Source organism: Salvia miltiorrhiza, unplaced genomic scaffold (genome assembly GCF_028751815.1).
Source record: "Salvia miltiorrhiza cultivar Shanhuang (shh) unplaced genomic scaffold, IMPLAD_Smil_shh original_scaffold_381, whole genome shotgun sequence".
Classification (NCBI taxonomy): domain Eukaryota; kingdom Viridiplantae; phylum Streptophyta; class Magnoliopsida; order Lamiales; family Lamiaceae; genus Salvia; species Salvia miltiorrhiza.
This window is the reverse complement of record NW_026651537.1, coordinates 228,671-251,875: the sequence shown is the minus strand read 5'-3', so window position 1 is coordinate 251,875 and position 23,205 is coordinate 228,671. Positions and strand designations below refer to the sequence as shown.

The 23,205-nt window shown below is 38.1% G+C and overlaps 2 long non-coding RNA genes across 2 annotated transcripts; one reads left to right on the top strand and one right to left on the bottom strand.

Moving 5' to 3' along the window:
- The first annotated feature begins 5,514 nt into the window (after window positions 1-5,514).
- On the top strand, window positions 5,515-7,819 carry LOC131004317 (uncharacterized). Its single transcript, XR_009094964.1, has 3 exons — window positions 5,515-5,584; window positions 6,972-7,032; window positions 7,634-7,819. It is a non-coding gene; the product is annotated as an uncharacterized LOC131004317 (long non-coding RNA).
- Window positions 7,820-8,481: 662 nt separating this feature from the next.
- LOC131004316 (uncharacterized) lies at window positions 8,482-10,937 on the bottom strand. The gene is made up of 3 exons (XR_009094963.1): window positions 10,719-10,937; window positions 9,269-9,329; window positions 8,482-8,667 (listed from the first exon to the last, which is right to left on the bottom strand). It is a non-coding gene; the product is annotated as an uncharacterized LOC131004316 (long non-coding RNA).
- Between the last annotated feature and the right edge of the window lie 12,268 nt (window positions 10,938-23,205).

The window sequence follows — 23,205 nt, the reverse complement described above, 5'->3', positions numbered from 1 at the left end:
TGTTGATTTAGAAACCAGACTTCAAGCTTGAGAATCTTCCAAACATTCTCAAGGATAGGTTTTAGATGTTAAGGAGAAAGTAGAGACTTTATACCAAAAGTACCTTTTGCAGCCAATGATCAAGACCTACCAAGTTCGGAAAAGTATTTCCATGTGACTGAGAAGTAATTGTGTTGGACCTGGCCAGTCCACATGACCAAAATCTCAGTAGTCGTCATATATGGGTCTCTACACCTATATATGTAAAACCTTCATCTGGAAAGCCAAACGGGTTCAGACTATTAGGTCATTTCGTTTCGACCTTTTAGTCAATTCATTTGTACCCTATGGTTATTCATTTCAATTGTTTGGCAAATTATTAGAACACTTTGCCCAATTGCCATTTGTGATTTGAATCATTGCGATCTACTAACTGTTGGTAGATTTTCTGTAACCCAAAGACAAGCAAGTATTCACTAGATTAAATCAGTCCGACACGAATGCCTCGACCCAAGGGTCAAGCACGTGATGCTTTTAGACCACCTCGTATGTTTTTAGCAGGACGTTATTTGTGTATTTCGGAAACGATGTTTGATCCGATGCTTATGTATGCCCCTATGTTGGCTTAGTTGTTTTGACTGGTACTAAAACACTGGTCCAATGGACGTAACGTGACTAAGTTCTTTTGTGATGATTTTGCTAGACCGCCAGTCCATCACGTGTAGTACCGGGATAGATCAGTAGATCCAGATTCGAATGTTGATGTAAAAGTCCTCATCAAGGCAATTTTCCGTAACTATTTAGTGACCTTACCGATCTTTTGCGGCAAGCCACTTCCGCCACGTTTTACTCATATGTTAGCATGAGAAAGAGTATGAGTGAGTTTTGAGAACCAAGAAACGGGTTGCCGATTTGATGATATGCGTCTGAACGTTTTTCATAATGTAGTAACGACTATATGTCAACTCATCGGAATGCCACCAAGATGAGGGCATCCGAGAGGAGGGAGAAGAATTCCCCGAGATGATTAAAGAGGTCCAGTACCAGGGCCAGAACAAAATATAGCCCCACCATCCTTACAACCAGAAGGTAGAATAGAGGAATTATTTCTATGACAAACCCCACCTATCCTCGGTAGGATATGAGACCCAGCGGAGGCTGAGACTTGGACCTATGGTAGGAAGCACAGAGGAAAAAGATGACAGCTGAACAACTGGAAAATTTTACGCGGGAACGTCTAAAACATGAATTATGACAAGGATATACCCAAGAGCTATCGCAAAAGGAAAGAAATGAAATTTTACAATCTAAAGCAGGGAAGAATGACAAGTAAACACGGAATAAAAGATGGCTGAAAATTTTGTGCCGGTCAAAGGCACGAGATCCGGATGGCTTTGGCAAGCCATTGGGGATTATCTTACACGGAATCGCATAGCCGAGCGATGGACATTGAGGCAACAAGGCCGAGAGAAAGACCAGTAACAATGCCTAAGCCAACACCTCCACACGACTAAGATCATAGTGGTTGCCAATCGAGATTTGAAATCTTGAAGAAGAGCGGTGTCCCAATAGATAGACTCGCACCATAAGATCTTGTCTTATCACAATGAGCACAATGACGACTAGGATGACTCAGTTTGTCATTAGTTATCAACCACTAGAAAATGGTACTTTTACCATTAGAAGGATGCATTAAGCGTCAAACTATCTTTTGACTTTGGATGGGTAGAAACAAAGCTGCTTCTGGAGTCTCGAGCGGAGAGCCAGAACAATTACTGTGTATGATGAAGTTTTCGATCGAATGTCAAGGCATGTTCCACGATGGTGGACACCTTTGAGAAACGCATAAAGAAGTTTGGAAACGGATTGTGTCATGAGATATTGACTTTCCCTAACAAGCCAAACAGATTTTACGCAGGAGTAAGAAATGATTGAGACTCTCATATTTAGTCACTACTATCCATTCGTAAAGGAAAAACCACGCACAGTCAAGGTATAGACTACCTTAAGATGGTCATAAAGAAAACAATTGGGACAACAGTAGCAATTGCCAAGCGAGAAGGAAGCTATGGCAATGGCAATCTTCCCAACAACAAAGCTAAGAAAAACCAGGGTACTCCTAAACAGATAGGAGATAACCAACAAAGGATCCTGCCCTGCCCAGTATGACAAGAACCCTAGAAGATGCTGCAATAATAATAAAGTGAAAGTGAAGATTGTTACACGGTAACCAGAAGGGCATTTTACAAACCGTTGTTTAAATAAGGAACAAGAGACGGGCCTATGCTGAACTTGCTTGTCCAGGCTCCGTATATGCAAACGACCCATGCTTTGCCCCAACCAAACAGTAGTAACCACGCTAGCAGCACCAGAGACAGCAACAACAACATGTACCACCACGTCACGTTAGAAAACCACGGAAAGCTGGAAAGAAAGAAGCTAATAAGTCCCCGTGGGATTAACAAGGGTAGGAGAAAGTCTGTCGTCTCTGCCCAGCAAACGACAGCAAAGTAACACTTAAGAAAAAGTGTCCTATATTGATCATTTGTCGAGGATAGATGGCATTTTTAGTGGCTCATAAAATCGAGTGCATTCTCAAAGATATACTTGAGACTTGGATCCCACTTACTAAATTTTTTGACCAGAAGATGTACCTAAGAAGACCTTCACCACCAGATTGGCCATTATGAGTTCGTAGTGGTGCCTCTCGGACTGATCGATGCACCAATTCGTCTTAGTTTTCATAGATGATGACTCGACCTACTCGAAGAACGAGGAAGACCATGAGGAACACCTGAGGATAGTCTTAGAAACGTTGAGAATAGAGACTCTTTATGCTAAGTTCAACAGATGCGAATTTTTGGCTCGGTGAAGTCATATTTTTAGGGCATATCATGTTATCAGAAGAGATCAAAGTGGACCCCGAAAAGGGTACAAGTTGTACATGAGTGGAGACCACCTACAAATCCTAATGAGACAAGAAATTCTTGGGATTACCCGGTTACTATTGTAGATTCATAGAATGATTTTCCAAGATAACAAGGCCAATGACACGATGACTTAGGAAACGAATCTAATTTTCTTGGATGAAAGAATGTGAGAAGCTTTCAGGAACTCAAGGAGAAGTTAACAAAATGCTAGTGTTAGCCATTCCAATAGCTGACAAAGAATATGTGAATTATACGTACGTGTCCAAGAGGGGACTTGGTTGCATCTTGATGCAAGAAGAAAGAGTGATAACTATGCATCACGACAGCTTGAGCCACATGAGTTGAACTATCCAACTCATGATCTAGAATTAGTTATAGTAAAAACACCACCTATATGAATTTAGGTGCGAGATGTTCACAAACCACAAAAGCCTTAAGTACTTTTTCGAGCTGAAGGACTTGAACAAGAGACAGAGGAGACGGCTCGAACTCGTGAAGGATTACGATTGCGGTATCAATTACCACCCAGGGAAAGCTAACGTAGTAGCTGATGCTTTAAGTCGTAAAACTCAATCCGAGTTAGAACTTCTTCTCGCTCAAAAGGACACACTTGTATGGGATTTTTGACAGATTGAAGATAGAAGTGGTTCAACCACCGGCAACGACAAGAGCAATTATCGCAACTCTGGTAGCCGCCCCAGACCTCAGAGAAAGGATCATCAGCGCCCAGAGAGCGGACGAAAGCTTGGAAAGGGTTCGTCTTAAGATCCGAACAGGTACGCCAGGAGACTACCAAGAGGCAATGGATAACGCCGTTCTTTTGAAGGAAGATTGTGTGTTCCCTATAACGAGGAACTCAGAAACGAGATCATGAGTGAAGCTCATGACACATCCAGAATGGAAGTGGGAGCACATAGCGATGGATTTCGTGACGAGTTTACCCAAGACGAATAGGGGTAACACAGCTATTTGGGTAATAGTAGATCGTCTCACGAAGTGCGCTCATTTTATACCGATTCCAATTACCCATGGATCGAAGAAGCTAGCCCAATTGTACGTCCGTGAGATTGTACGGCTACATGGAATACCAATATCCATTACTTCGGGTAGAGATTCAAAATTTACTTCTAGATTTTGGATCAGCTCGCAGAAAAAAGTTGGGAATCAATGCTGCCATTGATCGAGTTTACCTACAATAATAGTCAACAGGCGACCATTAATATGGCACCTTACGAGGCGCTTTATGGACGGAAGTGTAGATCGCCACTTTACTAAGATGAAGTGGGTGAGAGAAAAGTTTTAGGACCAGACATGGTCGATGAGATGGTTGAGATAGTCCGCTAGATCAAAGGACGAATAAAGAAGGCACAGGATAAACAAAGATCTTACGCCGTTTCACGCCAAACCGAGTTACGTTTTGAAATAGGAGACAAGGTCTTCCTAAAGGTATCTCCCACCTAGGGAAAACTACGTTTGATGTCAAGGGAAAGCTTAGATTCCGATTTATAGGATCGTATGAGATTCTAGAGAAGATAGGTCCAGTGGCCTATAAGTTGGCGTTACCGCCGAGTTTTGGAAACGTCCACAACGTTTTTCCACGTATCACCACTCAGGAAGTACGTTCACGATCCAAAGCATGTGATCCACTAAGGAGAGATGATCCTTAGCCCAGACTTGAACTATGAAGAAAAACCCTAAGCTTTTTTTTAGTAGAGATATGCAAATTTCGGGACGAAATTTTTGTTAAGAGGGGTAGGATGTAGTGACCCGCTCTTTTATCAGTATTTTTAATTACAGTATTGTGTGTTTAATTTTCTATCTGCCAGTAATTGAAGCGTTTTATGTTTTCATCTATGTTTATGAATTTCGTATTTTGGAGACAGAGTCACTACACTAGCAAGTATGCATTTATTTATCTTCGCGTGTTTAAGACCGCGATGAGAATCCTTGAGTCGATGAATTATTATTTTTCCGAGTTGTAACCAACTTAGCTAAGTTGGGTTATTTATCAAGATGGAGTTATTTCACATTGTTACTTAAGTCGTGAATTATTTCCGACTTTGAAGCTAATTAAATCTACGGATTTAATTTAAGTATTAGAATGACGAACGGATTGAATCTACGGATTTAATTTAGCATTTATCGATGTTAGCAAGCACGAAACCAGTATTTTAATACTGAGAGTGACCGACACTGAAGGATTTTATTTAGATCTTCTCTTAGATCACTTCACCACTCTCGCCACCCAATCCTAACACTTGCCAATGCCACAAGTTACCTCCCATTGGTGGCAACAAGAACCATCATTACTTGGCATTGGAACTACCAAATTGCATGCCACAAGTTACCTCCCATTGGTGGCAGCCACCCCCACCCTATCCTACCCCCCTTAGACCTCATAATTTCGTGCATAGCCTCCCCAAAAGCAAGAGTGGCTGCAAAACTTCTCCCATTCCATCCATTTTCACTCTAAGAAAGTGCTAAGGCAAGAAAGTGCTCTCACTCTCTTCTCCCCTCTCCATTTTCGTCCCTACACATCTCCCCCACTCCCAAGACTCTTCTCCCACCATTATCACACTCCATAGAAGCCCTTGAAGCCCGAAGAGAAGTATCAAAGCAAGGGAGAGCGTGGGAAACCTAGGGCGTAAAGTTGGGGTGAAGATTGTGCTTCGAGGGTGAGTTTTCTTTTGTTTTCTCAACTGAAAATACTTTAAGACCATGGATTTTTACACCTATGTGTGATATATTATATGAGGATATGTTTTATGGTCTTGGATGTTTATTTTGGTAGAGTTTATTGGGTGAAAAATCGTGCATGAGGTAAAGCTGCGAATCTGCCATAAGCACACTGCTCCGGCAGTATTTTGCAAGGCGATTTCAGCCATCCAAACGGTGCCCAAAAATTCCCAAATTAATTATGTATCATATTTTATATGTTTTCTACACTATGGTATATTTTCAGAATTTTTAGAGCTCTTATGATTTATGTATGAATTTTTAAACATCACTGCCCGTCTGGAATGCATTTCTGGTAAACAATCTTTGGGAGGCCATAAGTCACGTTTAAATCGGTGAAACCCTTTGAAACATTAATATGATACTCTAGACTCCCTTATCTTTCGTTTGAAACAGGCCTCACTATTTTTGAGTAAGGGAAACAACCGGTATAAATTCTTGAAATCTAGTTCTTATTCCTTGTACCATCCAGTAGGTTTTACAAACCTATGACTTTGAGCTCGCAAAGGCCGACTTAAATCTTTGATTCTCAAGCCTATTTTTCTACTGAATATTCCCTGACATGTTGGAAACTTACTTGTTCAGTTTTAGAATTTTTGGTGAAGCCTAATGTGGGTTTTCCGATTTACGATCTGAATCTGCCAAACTTGAACTCTTTTTGTGCACTGAACTTTAGACAGTCATATCTCCTAAACCATGAATCTTCTTGGGGTAAATCCAATTGGAGAGTGTTACACTCTCTCCCTAGTTTTCAGATTGACCCTTGGAGTTCCCAGTGGCCTTTTGTAATGGGAGATATGAATTTTTAAAGAAGGCCCATTGACTTGGTTCTAATCTGGAAATCTGAAATTTCCAGATTTTTGCTTGTTAAGTACCCATCTTTGAGAGGGCATATCTTGCTCGTTTGAACTTTGTTTCATTCGATTCAAATTGGAGAATGATCCTTGAAATGTCTAGTTTCCAGAATGTCGTTTGGAGCCTCATTTGGAGATCCGAGGCAGAATTGGTGTCTGTTGCAAAACAGCCCCTTAAGAGCTCAAGTTGTTGAATTATTTTCTAAGTTTGAAAGTTGGTTTTAAAGAATGTTTCATGAAATATTATGTATATGTGTATGACGAGTTTGGGATATGTTTTGTGCAAAGTTTTCATGAAAATAAGTGAGTTAACCTAGATAAGGCATCAAGATAAGCTAACGTATGTAAAATGCATAATTCCTAGTTCGATTTTGCGTTGTAAGTCCGGGAATAGGTTGACCTAGAGATCCCAAGTAGACAACGGTTTTTGTTATCCATGATATGTGCTAAGAGTTGAGAACTCGTCTTGTAGGAATTGGTTCACAGGACGGTACCACCGCTTAAGATCACCTCTCTTCCGCACTGAGGATCAGGTGGGCATTACTTTCACTATACGTATATAGAGATCCCCTGCGTGGCGTAGGCCTCTTATACAGATAAATGCATGAGATGATTTAACTGTTAATTTCAGTTTTATATGTCTATCAAACGAGTTTAATGCTACCTTTGAACAAGTTATTTCGTTACAAAATCTTTGAATTAAAGTTATTTCAAGTATTGTCTTGCCATAAAATGTTTCAGTTTTAGTATGATATCTATCTGCTTTGGCTTTGCCAATGATGTAATCGAATTCGGGTCTTGAGCAGTTGATAGCTATCCTGCCTTGACTAGTGTACACCAATGACCGTGAGTCATCTAGCGGGTTGGCCGGTCAAGTGTCCGTGAGAAGTGGCCACCTCTCCGGCACATAGTTCCAGATATGATAGATTACGAGAGAACTTAGTCTGCAGACGAACTTTAAGAATCACAAATGAATTTAGTAAGCTTGGGCCTATTTCACGAAAACTCCCTTGCTGTACTGTTTATGATGTCATGACAATTTACAGTTTTATGATGCATGTATTTTTATATTTAGGCATACGTGCCCACTGAGTACTCTCGTACTCAGCCCTGCATATATTTCTAAATGTGCAGGTTGAGCAATGGCTGATGGAGATGAAGTGAAGAGCGGAGCTTTTGTCATAAGTTAATTGAACTCTTGGATACATGTCTTCATACATGTAATCAGATTATGTTATTCCGCTGCGTACTCTTAGGTTTTATGTTCTTTCAGTTAAGCCAGTTTTTATCTGAACCTACAAGTCTGTTCGAGTCTTGTGACTAAACATCAGGTGTATTATAAAATTTTCTCTTCTTTAAACAAATTTTAGTTCGATCCTCTATTATTTGTTCACCCCCTTTCTATCGTCGTCGATAACTGTGTCCTTAGTTACGATTTCCTGGCTTAATTATCCTCAATTAAGTCCGAGCGCTGATGATCCTTTCTCTGAGGTCTGGGGCGGCTACCAGAGTTGCGATAATTGCTCTTGTCATTGCCGGTGGTTGAACCACTTCTATCTTCAATCTGTCAAAAATCCTTTACGAGCGTGTCCTTTTGAGTGAGAAGAAGTTCTAACTCGGATTGAGTTTTTACGACTTAAAGCATCAGCTACTACGTTAGCTTTCCCTGGTTGGTAACTGATACCGCAATCGTAATCCTTCACGAGTTCGAGCCGTCTCCTCTGTCTCATGTTCAAGTCCTTCAGCTCGAAAAAGTACTTAAGGCTTTTGTGGTTTGTGAACATCTCGCACCTAAATTCATATAGGTGGTGTTTTTACTATAACTAATTCTAGATCATGAGTTGGATAGTTCAACTCATGTGGCTCAAGCTGTCGTGATGCATAGTTATCGACGACGATAGAAAGGGGGTGAACAAATAATAGAGGATCGAACTAAAATTTGTTTAAAGAAGGGAAAATTTTGTAATACACCTGATGTTTAGTCACAAGACTCGAACAGACTTGTAGGTTCAGATAAAAACTGGCTTAACTGAAAGAACATAAAACCTAAGAGTACGCAGCGGAAAAACATAATCTGATTACATGTATGAAGACATGTATCCAAGAGTTCATTTAACTTATGACAAAAGCTCCGCTCTTCACTTCATCTCCATCAGCCATTGCTCAACCTGCACATTTAGAAATATATGCAGGGCTGAGTACGAGAGTACTCAGTGGGCACGTATGCCTAAATATAAAAATACATGCATCATAAAACTGTAAATTGTCATGCCATCATAAACAGTACAGCAAGGGAGTTTTCGTGAAATAGGCCCAAGCTTACTAAATTCATTTGTGATTCTTAAAGTTCATCTGCAGACTAAGTTCTCTCGTAATCTATCATATCTGGAACTATGTGCCGGAGAGGTGGCCACCTCTCACGGACACTTGACCGGCCAACCCGCTAGATGACTCACGGTCACTGGTGTACACTAGTCAAGGCAGGATAGCTATCAACTGCTCAAGACCCGAATTCGATTACATCATTGGCAAAGCCAAAGCAGATAGATATCATACTAAAACTGAAACATTTTATGGCAAGACAATACTTGAAATAACTTTAATTCAAAGATTTTGTAACGAAATAACTTGTTCAAAGGTAGCATTAAACTCGTTTGATAGACATATAAAACTGAAATTAACAGTTAAATCATCTCATGCATTTATCTGTATAAGAGGCCTACGCCACGCAGGGGATCTCTATATACGTATAGTGAAAGTAATGCCCACCTGATCCTCAGTGCGGAAGAGAGGTGATCTTAAGCGGTGGTACCGTCCTGTGAACCAATTCCTACAAGACGAGTTCTCAACTCTTAGCACATATCATGGATAACAAAAACCGTTGTCTACTTGGGATCTCTAGGTCAACCTATTCCCGGACTTACAACGCAAAATCGAACTAGGGATTATGCATTTTACATACGTTAGCTTATCTAGATGCCTTATCTAGGTTAACTCACTCATTTTCATGAAAACTTTGCACAAAACATATCCCAAACTCGTCATACACATATACATAATATTTCATGAAACATTTTTTTTAAAACCAACTTTCAAACTTAGAAAATAATTCAACAACTTGAGCTCTTAAGGGGCTGTTTTGCAACAGACACCAAATCCGCCTCGGATCTCCAAATGAGGCTCCAAACGACATTCTGGAAACTAGACATTTCAAGGATCATTCTCCAATTTGAATCGAACGAAACAAAGTTCAAACGAGCAAGATATGCCCTCTCAAAGATGGGTACTTAACAAGCAAAAATCTGGAAATTTCAGATTTCCAGATTAGAACCAAGTCAATGGGCCTTCTTTAAAAATTCATATCTCCCATTACAAAAGGCCACTGGGAACTCCAAGGGTCAATCTGAAAACTAGGGAGAGAGTGTAACACTCTCCAATTGGATTTACCCCAAGACGATTCATGGTTTAGGAGATATGACTGTCTAAAGTTCAGTGCACAAAAAGAGTTCAAGTTTGGCAGATTCAGATCGTAAATCGGAAAACCCACTTTAGGCTTCACCAAAAATTCTAAAACTGAACAAGTAAGTTTCCAACATGTCAGGGAATATTCAGTAGAAAAATAGGCTTGAGAATCAAAGATTTAAGTCGGCCTTTGCGAGCTCAAAGTCATAGGTTTGTAAAACCTACTGGATGGTACAAGGAATAAGAACTAGATTTCAAGAATTTATACCGGTTGTTTCCCTTACTCAAAAATAGTGAGGCCTGTTTCAAACGAAAGATAAGGGAGTCTAGAGTATCATATTAATGTTTCAAAGGGTTTCACCGATTTAAACGTGACTTATGGCCTCCCAAAGATTGTTTACCAGAAATGCATTCCAGACGGGCAGTGATGTTTAAAACTTCATACATAAATCATAAGAGCTCTAAAAATTCTGAAAATATACCATAGTGTAGAAAACATATAAAATATGATACATAATTAAGTTGGGAATTTTTGGGCACCGTTTGGATGGCTGAAATCGCCTTGCAAAATACTGCCGGAGCAGTGTGCTTATGGCAGATTCGCAGCTTTACCTCATGCACGATTTTTCACCCAATAAACTCTACCAAAATAAACATCCAAGACCATAAAACATATCCTCACATAATATATCACACATAGGTGTAAAAATCCATGGTCTTAAAGTATTTTCAGTTGAGAAAACAAAAGAAAACTCACCCTCGAAGCACAATCTTCACCCCAACTTTACGCCCTAGGTTTCCCACGCTCTCCCTTGCTTTGATACTTCTCTTGGGGCTTCAAGGGCTTCTATGGAGTGTGATAATGGTGGGAGAGGAGTCTTGGGAGTGGGGGAGATGTGTAGGGACGAAAATGGAGAGGGGAGAAGAGAGTGAGAGCACCTTCTTGCCTTAGCACTTTCTTGGAGTGAAAATGAATGGAATGGGAGAAGTTTTGCTGCCACTCTTGCTTTTGGGGAGGCTATGCACGAAATTATGAGGTCTAAGGGGGGTAGGATAGGGTGGGGGTGGCTGCCACCAATGGGAGGTAACTTGTGGCATGCAATTTGGTAGTTCCAATGCCAAGTCATGATGGTTTTTGTCCCCTTTTGAATCCACCAATGGAAGGTAACTTGTGGCATTGGCAAGCGTTGGGATTGGGTGGCGTGAGTGGCGAAGTGATCAAAGAGAAGATCTAAATAAAATCCTTCAGTGTCGGTCACTCTCAGTATTAAAATACTGGTTTCGTGCTTGCTAACATCGATAAATGCTAAATTAAATCCGTAGATTCAATCCGTTCGTCATTCTAATACTTAAATTAAATCCGTAGATTTAATTAGCTTCAAAGTCGGAAATAATTCACGACTAAGTAACAACGTGAAATAACTCCATCTTGATAAATAACCCAACTTAGCTAAGTTGGTTACAACTCGGAAAAATAATAATTCATCGACTCAAGGATTCTCATCGCGGTCTTAAACACGCGAAGATAAATAAATGCATACTTGCTAGTGTAGTGACTCTGTCTCCAAAATACGAAATTCATAAACATAGATGAAAACATAAAACGCTTCAATTACTGGCAGATAGAAAATTAAACACACAATACTGTAATTAAAAATACTGATAAAAGAGCGGGTCACTACATGAGTCTTCTCCTTGAGCTTACTCTTCAAATCGCTCTTGTTGTGTACCTTTTGCGGGCATTTCACTCCCACATCGTTCTCAACTCACTCTCATCCTCAAGCTCCCAAACATACGCTTTCTGTTGAAAAAAAAATGGTTAATTTAATATATAACATTTTAACAATATATAATGATAAATTTATATGTACTAGAAATTTAATTACCTTGAATTCCTGGAAGTACGCCTCTTTTACAGGCGCTTTATCAAACGCATTAAACTGTTTGAGCACTTTCTAAATGTAATGAGAATATTGTGTCAAAGTTGTTTCATCAGCGGTCTTGAGAATTTTCATTCCAAGGATCATGTCAGCTAACCCTATGTCTTTCATGCCAAAATTCTTTTTTAACATGTTCTTCGTATCATTAATAATACGACTGTTGCTTCCCATAATCAACATGTCGTTTACATAAATGCAGACCATAATGTACCCGTTATTGGTACTTTTGATGTAGACACATTTGTCACACTCGTTGATTTTGAAGCCATTTGACAACATGACATTGTCAAAGTTCAAGTGCCATTGCAGTGACGCTTGTTTTAATCCATATAGAGACTTTACTAGTTTGAATACATTTTTCTCTTGTCCAGGTACTACAAACCCTTCAGGTTGCTCCATATAGACCTCTTCTTCCAAATCACCGTTTAAGAACGCAGTTTTAATATCCATTTGGTGAATCTCAAGATTGTGCAAAGCAGCAATCGCGAGAAGCACTCGAATGATTGTAATGCTCGTTACGGGTGAATAGGTATCGAAAAATCATACACCCTCACGCTGCTTAAATCCTTTAACGACTAAGCCGAGCAGACCATTACAGCAACCCACGATCTTAACACACTCCTCGTGCGAGTTGGTGTTGGGCAAAAGATGCTTTTTTTATGAAGTTTGAGGTGGTTTTTGATGAATCTTCGCTGCAAATCAAACAATGCTATGACTTGGAAATGCATCGGAATCTCAAGAGCTAGAGATGTCCCTCCAAGTCTTGACTCAATCATTTCTTATGGAATAGAAAGGAAAGAGTTTGTTGCTTAATTTTGCTATCCATAGCTGATAGCCCGTGCGATGCAACGTCATTGTTTCACGCATTGAGGTGGAGGCTGGCGGAGTACCGTATGAGCATGGATGGAACGAAAAAGTTATGCCAAGAGTTGTGTGCATTTGGCGGACAACTGGTAGCAGAGCCCGGGCAGGCGTGCGTGGCTGTGATTGTACGTATGGATGTGGTGACAGTGCAGCGAAAGGGGGAGTCGTTGGATGAAGCCAAGATGAGGGCGCTGATGCCGCCCAAATTGAGCCCCTTGTACGTGTGGTCAGACCAGACAGTGTTGCGCAGAGTAATGAATGATGATCATAGGGATACTCTCTGGATTCTTTCCGCATCCAGACCACAAGGCGAGGACGAGGACGAGGACGAGGGTGTATGCTCCATCTGCCTCTTCACGAGGGCATCCATTGGTGCGTCTATAACAGAGCTCGAGTGTGGTTGTAGATTTCATTCCCATTGTATCATCAGGAAGTTGGAGAGGGATAACAAGTTCCCTCACTGCGCTTACCAAGTGTTTGATGCTGCCTATCTCACTGTATCTGCACGACACAAAAACTATTCCGCCTGGAATGAAGACCTCGCTCAATATGGTGTCCCAAACTTGACTCCTTGGTAGATGTGGAATGCCATTTCATTTTAACATTTTGCAATTGCACACTTCCGATTTTCTATATAATTAGGGCCGCTTCTCATGCTTTGTGCCACCTCCCTCTATACAATAAATATTATCCTAAGTGAAAGAGGCACGAATTTTAAAAAAAATTGTGTTGTTTATTTATTAAGTGGAGAAAGAGACCCATAAATAAAGAAAGATGGAAAAACATAATTAAGTTAATCAGTGAAGAATGGGGCTCACATGTTAGTGAGCGGAAAAAGAGACCCACAAATATTACTAAAAATAGATTAGGATAATTTTTTGTGGACATACCAAAATAATAAATTAGGACAACATTTCGTGGACGGAAGGAGTACAATAAATCCATTCAGCTACATTAGTTTAATAGTGAATTTATTTATTAAAATAAAAATAAAATTGAATGATTTTAATGTATTGTTTATATTGTATTTGTTTTTTTAAAATAAAATGCATTTTTTATAAAAAATAAAAATTACAAAATAATAACTAAAATGTCAATAATACAGTAAAATGACTAAATTTTTATTTATTTTAAAAAATAAATTAAATTAATTTTTTTTCTATTTAACTAGTTTGTGGATGGCTATAATATAGTATGTAGTTGTTTAGCATCACCCTAAAAATTATGAGTAGTGCTATTTGCACAAAATTTGTCCAAACCAAAAAATGTTAAATATTTTAAAAATTGATTATTTAAAAAAAATGTTTCAAATTTAAAAAGGATTTAGTTAGATTTATTGTTTTTTTTTTCTTTTCACATTATAGATTATTCTGTAATAGTTTAAATACTATCTCCGTCCCATAACAAGTTCCTTTGTTTCGATACGGGAATTTAGATGAGTATGATTAAAGAGTAAAAAAATAAAAAGTGGTGTAGCCTGTCAATGTTTTCAATTGTAGGCGTGTTAGCTGGTGTGTTGCCAACATGTTATGATCACGTGCTAGTTGTTGTGTTACCAACATATGTTGTTGTGTGTTAGTTAATGGTTAACTAAGAAACATGAAAACCATTACTTATTTTATCCATGCGGATTATTTATCCATGTGGACTATTTAATCAGTTTTATCTTCCTATTTTATCTTGTATCTTTTTCATATAGTTTCTTTAGGTTATACAATAAAGAGAAAAAGCAGTTTTCAAAGGAGTGGGCGGCGGTTAAGAAGATCATAGGTGATAACTACCTAAGGAAGTTATCTCCACTTGTGCAACTGAAGTTCCATGAAGACCACGACCGGTGAGATGCTTATAAATACCAGAGACGACCTCATTTACGAGGTTTTGTATTTGGAGATTGAAAAACTTGCTGCAAACTCGAGAGTTCTTCCAAATCATCATTCTGCATGCCTACCAAAGTTAGCTATTGCGTTTTCTGACAGAGGTGTTGTGAGTCCAGAAAATATTAGGAAATTTGTGAATCTTCAAACCCAATTCTTGCAACGTTTTAGAGGAGCAACACAAGTGTAGGTGGTCTTAACTTGATTAGTCGAAGACTAATCATGTTTAGATAAAGAATTTCTTAGGTAGATTTATAAGATGCAAAGAAATTTTTATCTTGTTGTTTTACTTGATTATTCGAAGAATGATCAAGTTGAGATAGAGAGTTTACTAGGCAGATCTATAGGCAGAGTTTTTATCCTTCCATTTTTTGAAGGATAATATTATCCCTCGTTGAAGTGAAAATAAGGAAGGAAAAATGGTGAACTTCTCTTTTATATAAAATGTGGGAAAAGAAATTAAGCATAAATTTTTGTTATCCCTCATTTTCCCGTGATAAATTTATCCATCAAAGTAAACACAACCTAAGGATATAAAAATATATAGTTGATAGTATTCATGAGTATGCATTGTACTCCCTCCGTCCCAATTCAATAGGCCATGTTCCCTTATTTAGACGTCCCAATTCAGTAGGCCACTTTTTAAAATGAAAAATCAATACATAACAAATATACTCATATAACTCATTATTTACACCAAATGTCATTGTATTTCACACATAATTATCTTTTTCCTTATTTCTCTCTCTTACTTTTTGGTAGGGGTGTAATCGAACCGCGCCGAACCGAATAGTGATGTGCTCAAGTTTGGTTTGTTTAGTATCGAATCGAATCCCGAACTTTACTTACCGAATACTTTGAGGCTTACGAGCGGCTCACAAACCTATACGAACTTTCTAAATTTATATCTATATTCAAAATATTTATTATTTTATTTTGAAAATAAAATATTTTATTCAAAATAATAAATATATTAATTATTTTCTTATAACAAACAAAATAAGTTAGAGATTTAATACGATTACTATTAATTTTAGTGGATAAATATAAGTTGTATCTATTAATAATTTATATTTTTTTAGTTAAATCACTTGACGAACACGTTCACGAGCTAACGAGTCGAATACCACCAAGTTCAAGTTTGGTTTGTTTATTTACCGAGCTTCTCTAAACGAACTTGAACGAGCTTTTTTTAGATGAGCTCCGAATAGTTCGCAAGCGACTTGGTTTGTTTACAGCCCTACTTTTTGGATACATATATCCTCAACAAAAGTTGTGTTATCTCTCATATTTTATTATAAATTGATCATTTCTTAACATCTGTACCCAATCTTTGTGGCCTATTGAATTGGGACAAGGGGAGTATTATATTATGCTATTACCCTTTAATATACATTCATGATATGATAGAAGATTTATCAATCTTAAAAGGCATTAATGTGTTTTTTTTTTTTAGTTTATGGACATTGTTTCGCTTTACTAAAAGGATAAAAAAAAATGCTATACCGCATTATACTATATATTTTATGTACAACATAATGTAAATTATTAAAATGAATATTTTTTTTATAAATAAAATCAATTAATCACGCACGAGGGGTGCAATCCAAAACATAAAACAAAGTTAAGAAAAAAAATATAGAACCTACATATCAAAGCAAAGTTTTGGATTGCAAATCCAATCACTCAAACTAAAACTAGAAAAGCTATGAGATAGATTATAAATCTAAAATCAAAACCTAACATTTATTAACTCCACCAAATCATCATTGTTGCTCGTCCCATTCTTGAAGATCCTCTCATTTCTGTGATTCCAAATATTCCATACTATACAGATCCACAAACCTTCCAACCTCAACAAGATTCTTCTTTCTAACGATTCCCATGTGATGCTCGAAACTAGAAATTGGATTCATGTGATCCACATAATTGAGTTGAAACCAACTATTGCAACTCACCCAAACTTTATGAGCCACTTGACATGAGAAAAATAGGTGCTCAACTGTAGTAGCCCCACCTTAACTGTGTTACTATATATATACTAGAAACTAGAAATTCTGAACCACATAGGACGCGGTGTTTCCATAATTGCTCCGTGAATTATGGGACCACTAACAGCGTCGGTCGAATCATTTTTAAGTGTAGACATATTGTGAGTAAAGTATCTACATACAATTAGTCTATACGGTTTCTATGATCTCGCCAGAGAAATGGGTTGCCAGCGGAATGATGATTTCGCTGCTCTGGATTTGATTTCTCTGGCAATGCTGTTCACGACTCTGGACTTGATTTCTCTGAACCTGATTTCTCTGGTAAAGCATTTCGCTGCTCTGGCATATTGATTCCTCTGACGTCTTGATTTCTCTGCTCTAGCGTTCGATTCCTCTGACTGGCGAAAATATGCACGGGTGTTTAGTCTATAGCTGAGGGATCAGTTTGTAAATATGCAAGAGTTAAGGGAGTTCAGTTTTAGGTTAGTTACAACAGTTCCAACGGATCTGTTCCTTCATTCGAGAAGTCGGCGCATAGCTCAAATCTTCTCAACTGCTAATTCGTTTGTTTAAATACCTAGATTAGTTATTGAGTTGAAGCTTAAGAATTTTCATTACTGTAAACTAGTTGAGAGTGAGGAATTATAGCAATCTTGATAGATTTGTAGGCTATACACTTCTTCTAGTGTTGAGTGTTCTCAATTGTAATTGTAAAGTTCTTGAGTGTTCATAGTGAAATAGAATTGATTGTTTCTGCACCGTGGATGTAGGATTGAAAAATCCGAACCACGTAAATCGCCTTCGTGTTCTTTTCTGTTATGTTCTTGCTGCGTTGATTGTTTTCCCGAGCAATTCCACAACAAGTGGCGCCGTCTGTGGGAAACGGAAGATCGACGCACACCAACTGTTCGAGATTTGAATCGGAGGAAATCTGAATCGGAGGAGTTCTTGATCGGTGGAGAAATCGCCATTCTTTTCACTACCAAATGTCGATTGCTAAATTCGACACCGAGAAATTCACAGGGAAGAATGATTTATCCCTGTGGAGAATGAAGATGAGGCCCTTTCTCATTCAACAGGGCCTTGATGATGTTTTGACCCAAGAAAAGGCACCTAAAGAAGGAGATGGGAAGGCGAAATTTGCTGAAATGCAAAAGAAGGCGCATAGCACTATCATCCTGCATCTGGGAGATAAAGTGCTAAGAGAGGTGTCAAAAGAAGACACTGCAGCTGCAGTATGGGCTAAATTGGAGAGCCTCTACATGATTAAGTCTCTGGCAAATCGGCTCTTCTTGAAGAAGAGGCTGTATTCCTTTAGAGTTTCAGAGGAGAAGAATCTCTCTGATCAACTGGATGAATTCAATAAAACCGTTGATGATTTGGCGGATATTGATGTAAAGCTAGAAGATGAAGACAAGGCAATGCAGCTCCTTAGTGCCCTGGCCAAATCCTATGACAACATGAGGAATGCCATGCTGTATGGGAGGGAGACTGCTATCTCCCTGGATGAAGTCATGAATGCCTTGAAATCTAGGAAGTTGCAAAAGGCATCTGATGTCAGGCAAGAAACCGCAAGTGAAAGCCTCAATGTCAAAGCAAAGTTCAACAAAGGAAAATTCAAGAAACCTTTCAAAGAAAAGAATGGAGGATCAGGGAAGAAGGAGGATGATGAGAAGGAAAACAAGAAGTGTCACTTCTGCAAGAAGTCAGGGCATATCAAGAAAGACTGCTACAGCTGGAAAAGAAAACAAGCTCAAAAAGGCTCATCAGACACTGCCGACCTTGCTGAAAATATCCAAGAAGCTGAAGCTTTAAACATCACATCTTCTAAAACTGAGAATAGTTGGATATTAGATTCAGGGTGTTCTTTCCATATGTGTCCTAACTTGAATTGGTTTGTTGATTTGCAGATGAAGGACCTGGGATTTGTAGTTTTGGGGAACAACCAAGTCTGCCCTGTCAGAGGCATTGGTTCAATCAAGTTAAAGCTACATGATAATTCTGTAAGGCTCCTAACTGAAGTTAGATATATTCCTAGTCTAAAAAGGAATTTGATATCCCTTGGATCACTACAAATGAAAGGCTATGAGTTTAAATCTTGTGTTAATGATATATATGTTTTAAAGAAAGATAAAGTTGTGTTGAAAGGAACCAGAAAACAGACTTTGTATCATTTAGTTGCTGAAACTATTGTTGGTGAGTCTGAAATTGCCTCTACTTGTGATATTGAATTGTGGCATGAGAGACTGGGGCATGTTAGTGAAAAAGGGTTAATTGAACTAAAGAAACAGGGTATACTGAGTTTATCTGCTGATGAAAAACTGAACACTTGTGATGCATGTGAATTAAGTAAAAGCAAGAAACTCCCATATCCTGTTGGCAAACATGTCTCATCTGCACCTCTTCAATATGTTCATTGTGATCTGTGGGGTCCATCCAAAACCACCACTATAGGTGGAGGTGTATATTTCATGTCTCTAATAGATGATTTTTCTAGGAAAGTCTGGGTTTACATCTTAAAACACAAGTCTGATGCCTTTGATAAATTTGTTGAGTGGTGTAGTGCTGTTGAGAATGAAAAGGGATGTAAGTTGAAATGTTTAAGGACTGATAATGGCTTAGAATTCACCTCTGGAAAATTTGAAGAATTTTGTAAAGAAATGGGAATAAAAAGACATAAATCAGTACCTGGAAATCCTCAACAGAATGGGGTTGTAGAGAGAATGAATAGAACTCTCCTTGAGAGAGTTAGGTGTATGCTTTCTAGCTCAGGTTTCCCACCTAAATTTTGGGGAGAAGCAGTCACCACTGCTGCTTACCTTATAAATAGATGCCCTTCTAGTGCTATTGATTTTAAAACCCCTGAAGAACTGTGGACTGGTAGGGCTGCTAATTACTCAAACTTAAGGAAATTTGGATGCTTAGCATATATGCATGTTAGGTAGGATAAGTTGGAACCCCGAGCATTGAAATGTGTTATGGTAGGATATCCAACAGGAGTTAAAGGGTATAGGCTCTGGTGCATAGAATCTGGAAAGGGAAAACTCCTAGTCAGTAGAGATGTAGTGTTTAAAGAAAACATAATGCCTCTTAAGGAGCAATCTACTACTGAGTATACTGGTAAAGGAGTTGAAGTAAACACTGATAAAACTAGTGATAACACTCCTATTAATGATGTAGTGTCTAGAGTATCAGAAGTGACAGGTATAAAACAGGAAGAAGATGATCAACAAAAGGCTAATACTGAGGACCTCAGTGAGTATCATCTAGCCAGAGACAGAGCTAGAAGAGTAATCAAACCTCCAGCCAGATACTCTGAAGCAGATCAAGTTAGCTTTGCTTTCTCAGCAGCTGAAGAGGTAAATTACAGAGAGCCTAAGTCTTATAAAGAAGCAATTCAGTGTTCTGAAAGCAAGCAATGGATCAAAGCTATGGAGGAGAAAATAGAGTCTTTATTGAAAAATAAGACTTGGATCTTGGTGGACAGACCTAAGAACCAGAAATGTGTAACATGTAGATGGTTATACAAGAAAAAGGTGGAGGTTCACAAAGGCATTGAGGTAATCAGGTATAAAGCAAGGTTAGTTGCTAGAGGTTTCTCTCAGCAAGAAGGTATAGATTTTAATGAAATCTTTTCTCCTGTTGTTAAACATTGTTCTATTAGACTTATACTTGCTCTAACTGCACACCTAGATTTAGAATTGCAACAGATGGATGTTAAAACAGCTTTTCTAAATGGTGAGTTAGAGGAAACTATATACATGAATCAACCAGAGGGATTTGAAGTAGCTGGCTGTGAAGGTCAGGTATGTCTCTTGAAAAAGTCTTTGTATGGACTGAAGCAAAGTCCAAGACAGTGGAATAAAAGGTTTGATGAATTCATGATAAGTATAGGTTTCAAGAGAACATTGCATGATAGATGTGTATACTTGAAAGAAGTGGCTGAGTTTGTGGCTGTTTACTTACTCTTGTATGTTGATGATATGCTTATTGCTAGTAGTTCTAGTAATGAGATTGATAAAGTAAAGCAATCACTGAGTGCTGAGTTTGATATGAAAGATCTAGGGACTGCTAGAAGAATTCTTGGTATGGATATCAAGAGAGATAGGAAAAATATGAAACTTATGCTTGTTCAATCTGATTACTTGAAGAAAGTATTGTTAAAATTCAATATGAATGAAGCAAAAGTTGCTCAGGTCCCTATAGCTCAACATATTCAATTGTCTAATAAGCATTGTCCTGTTACTATTGAAGAAATTAAAGACATGAGTGTTATTCCTTATGCAAATTTGGTAGGAAGCATCATGTATTCTATGCTTTGTACTCGGCCTGATTTGGCTTATGTTGTAAGTCTTGTAAGCAGGTACATGTCAAATCCTGGTAAGGCACACTGGGATGCTTTAAAAGGAGTATTAAGATACTTGAAAGCAACTGTTAATAAAGGAATTATGTTTCAAGGTGGAGCTACTAATTTAGAACAAGTTTTAGTTGGCTTTACTGACTCGGGTTATGCAGGAAGTACAGATACAAGGAAGTCCCAATCTGGATATGTATTTACACTTTATGGAACAGCAGTGAGCTGGAAATCTACACTACAATCTGTGGTAGCCCTTTCCACTACAGAAGCTGAATTTATAGCTGTGACAGAAGCAGTGAAAGAAGGTATATGGCTGAGAGGTATGCTATCTGAGTTAGGCATTAATCAACAGGTTGTCTCTATTCTTTGTGATAATCAAAGTGCCATTCATCTTGTTAAACATCAATCTTTTCATGAGAGGTCTAAGCATATAGATGTTAAATTTCATTTTGTGAGAGATTTGGTTGAAAAAGGTGATGTGGTAGTCAAGAAAGTTTCAACTGATGATAATGCGGCAGATGTGCTTACTAAAGCATTACCAACTGTTAAGTTCCAAAAGTGTTGTTCGTTGATTGGTATGAGCTCTCTTGAGGAGAGCAAGGTGTTTGTCTAATCCATGCAAGTAACTTGGTGTATTCTAATTGTATTAGATAAGGTGGAGAATTGTGAGTAAAGTATCTACATACAATTAGTCTATACGGTTTCTATGATCTCGCCAGAGAAATGGGTTGCCAGCGGAATGATGATTTCGCTGCTCTGGATTTGATTTCTCTGGCAATGTTGTTCACGACTCTGGACTTGATTTCTCTGAACCTGATTTCTCTGGTAAAGCATTTCGCTGCTCTGGCATATTGATTCCTCTGGCGTCTTGATTTCTCTGCTCTAGCGTTCGATTCCTCTGACTGGCGAAAATACGCACGGGTGTTTAGTCTATAGCTGAGGTATCAGTTTGTAAATATGCAAGAGTTAAGGGAGTTCAGTTTTAGGTTAGTTACAACAGTTCCAACGGATCTGTTCCTTCATTCGAGAAGTCGGCGCATAGCTCAAATCTTCTCAACTGCTAATTCGTTTGTTTAAATACCTAGATTAGTTATTGAGTTGAAGCTTAAGAATTTTCATTACTGTAAACTAGTTGAGAGTGAGGAATTATAGCAATCTTGATAGATTTGTAGGCTATACACTTCTTCTAGTGTTGAGTGTTCTCAATTGTAATTGTAAAGTTCTTGAGTGTTCATAGTGAAATAGAATTGATTGTTTCTGCACCGTGGATGTAGGATTGAAAAATCCGAACCACGTAAATCGCCTTGGTGTTCTTTTCTTTTATGTTCTTGCTGCGTTGATTGTCTTCCCGAGCAATTCCACAACACATATTATACTATGACTTGTAGGTCACAATTGTAATACAGTTAGGAGTATTTAAATTGTACAGCTCGGAGCACACAATCTACACAATACAATTTATATTTAAAGGGATTATAGCCAAAAAATACACGAACTTTGATAAAAGTTGCAATTTTCACCTGAACTTTCAAATTGGCCAAAATATACCTGAACTTATATTTTTTGTTGTAAATTTCACCTCGACGGAGTTCAATTCAGGTGAAATTTACAACAAAAAATATAAGTTCAGGTATATTTTGGCTAATTTGAAAGTTCAGGTGAAAATTGCAACTTTTATCAAAGTTCGTGTATTTTTTGGCTATAATCCCATATTTAAACTATTCAATATCCTTTTAGACATTAGACGTTATATTATACATATCGCATTAAACCAAAAACTACATCAAGGCATATACAATGTACATACAAAAGGTAACCTCAAAATGCTAGTAGAACCAAAAGTCATAGCTAGAGAATTGTACAAAGTACATACAAAAGTTGCTTCAAAGTCTCATAAAATCTTTCACTTCATTAGTCCAATATTCTTCGCTTTATTGTTATGCCACTCCTTGACTTGAGTGTTGGTGTTTGTGGGACTCTTTTGTTTAAAAAGTTGATGATAATATTAATAAAATTAGTTAATGACAAACATAATGTATTTGCATAATATCCTATATCGTTGATGATTTGATGTTAGAACTATTAACACCGTTGTCTCATGTAGAATACTAACCTTTATTATGCTCGACAACCACTTCAGTAAGTTGGTGGGATGAATCAAATATGCTTTGTATCTTGTCTTTTAAGATATTAGACTTCATTTTCTTCGCCTTCTTTG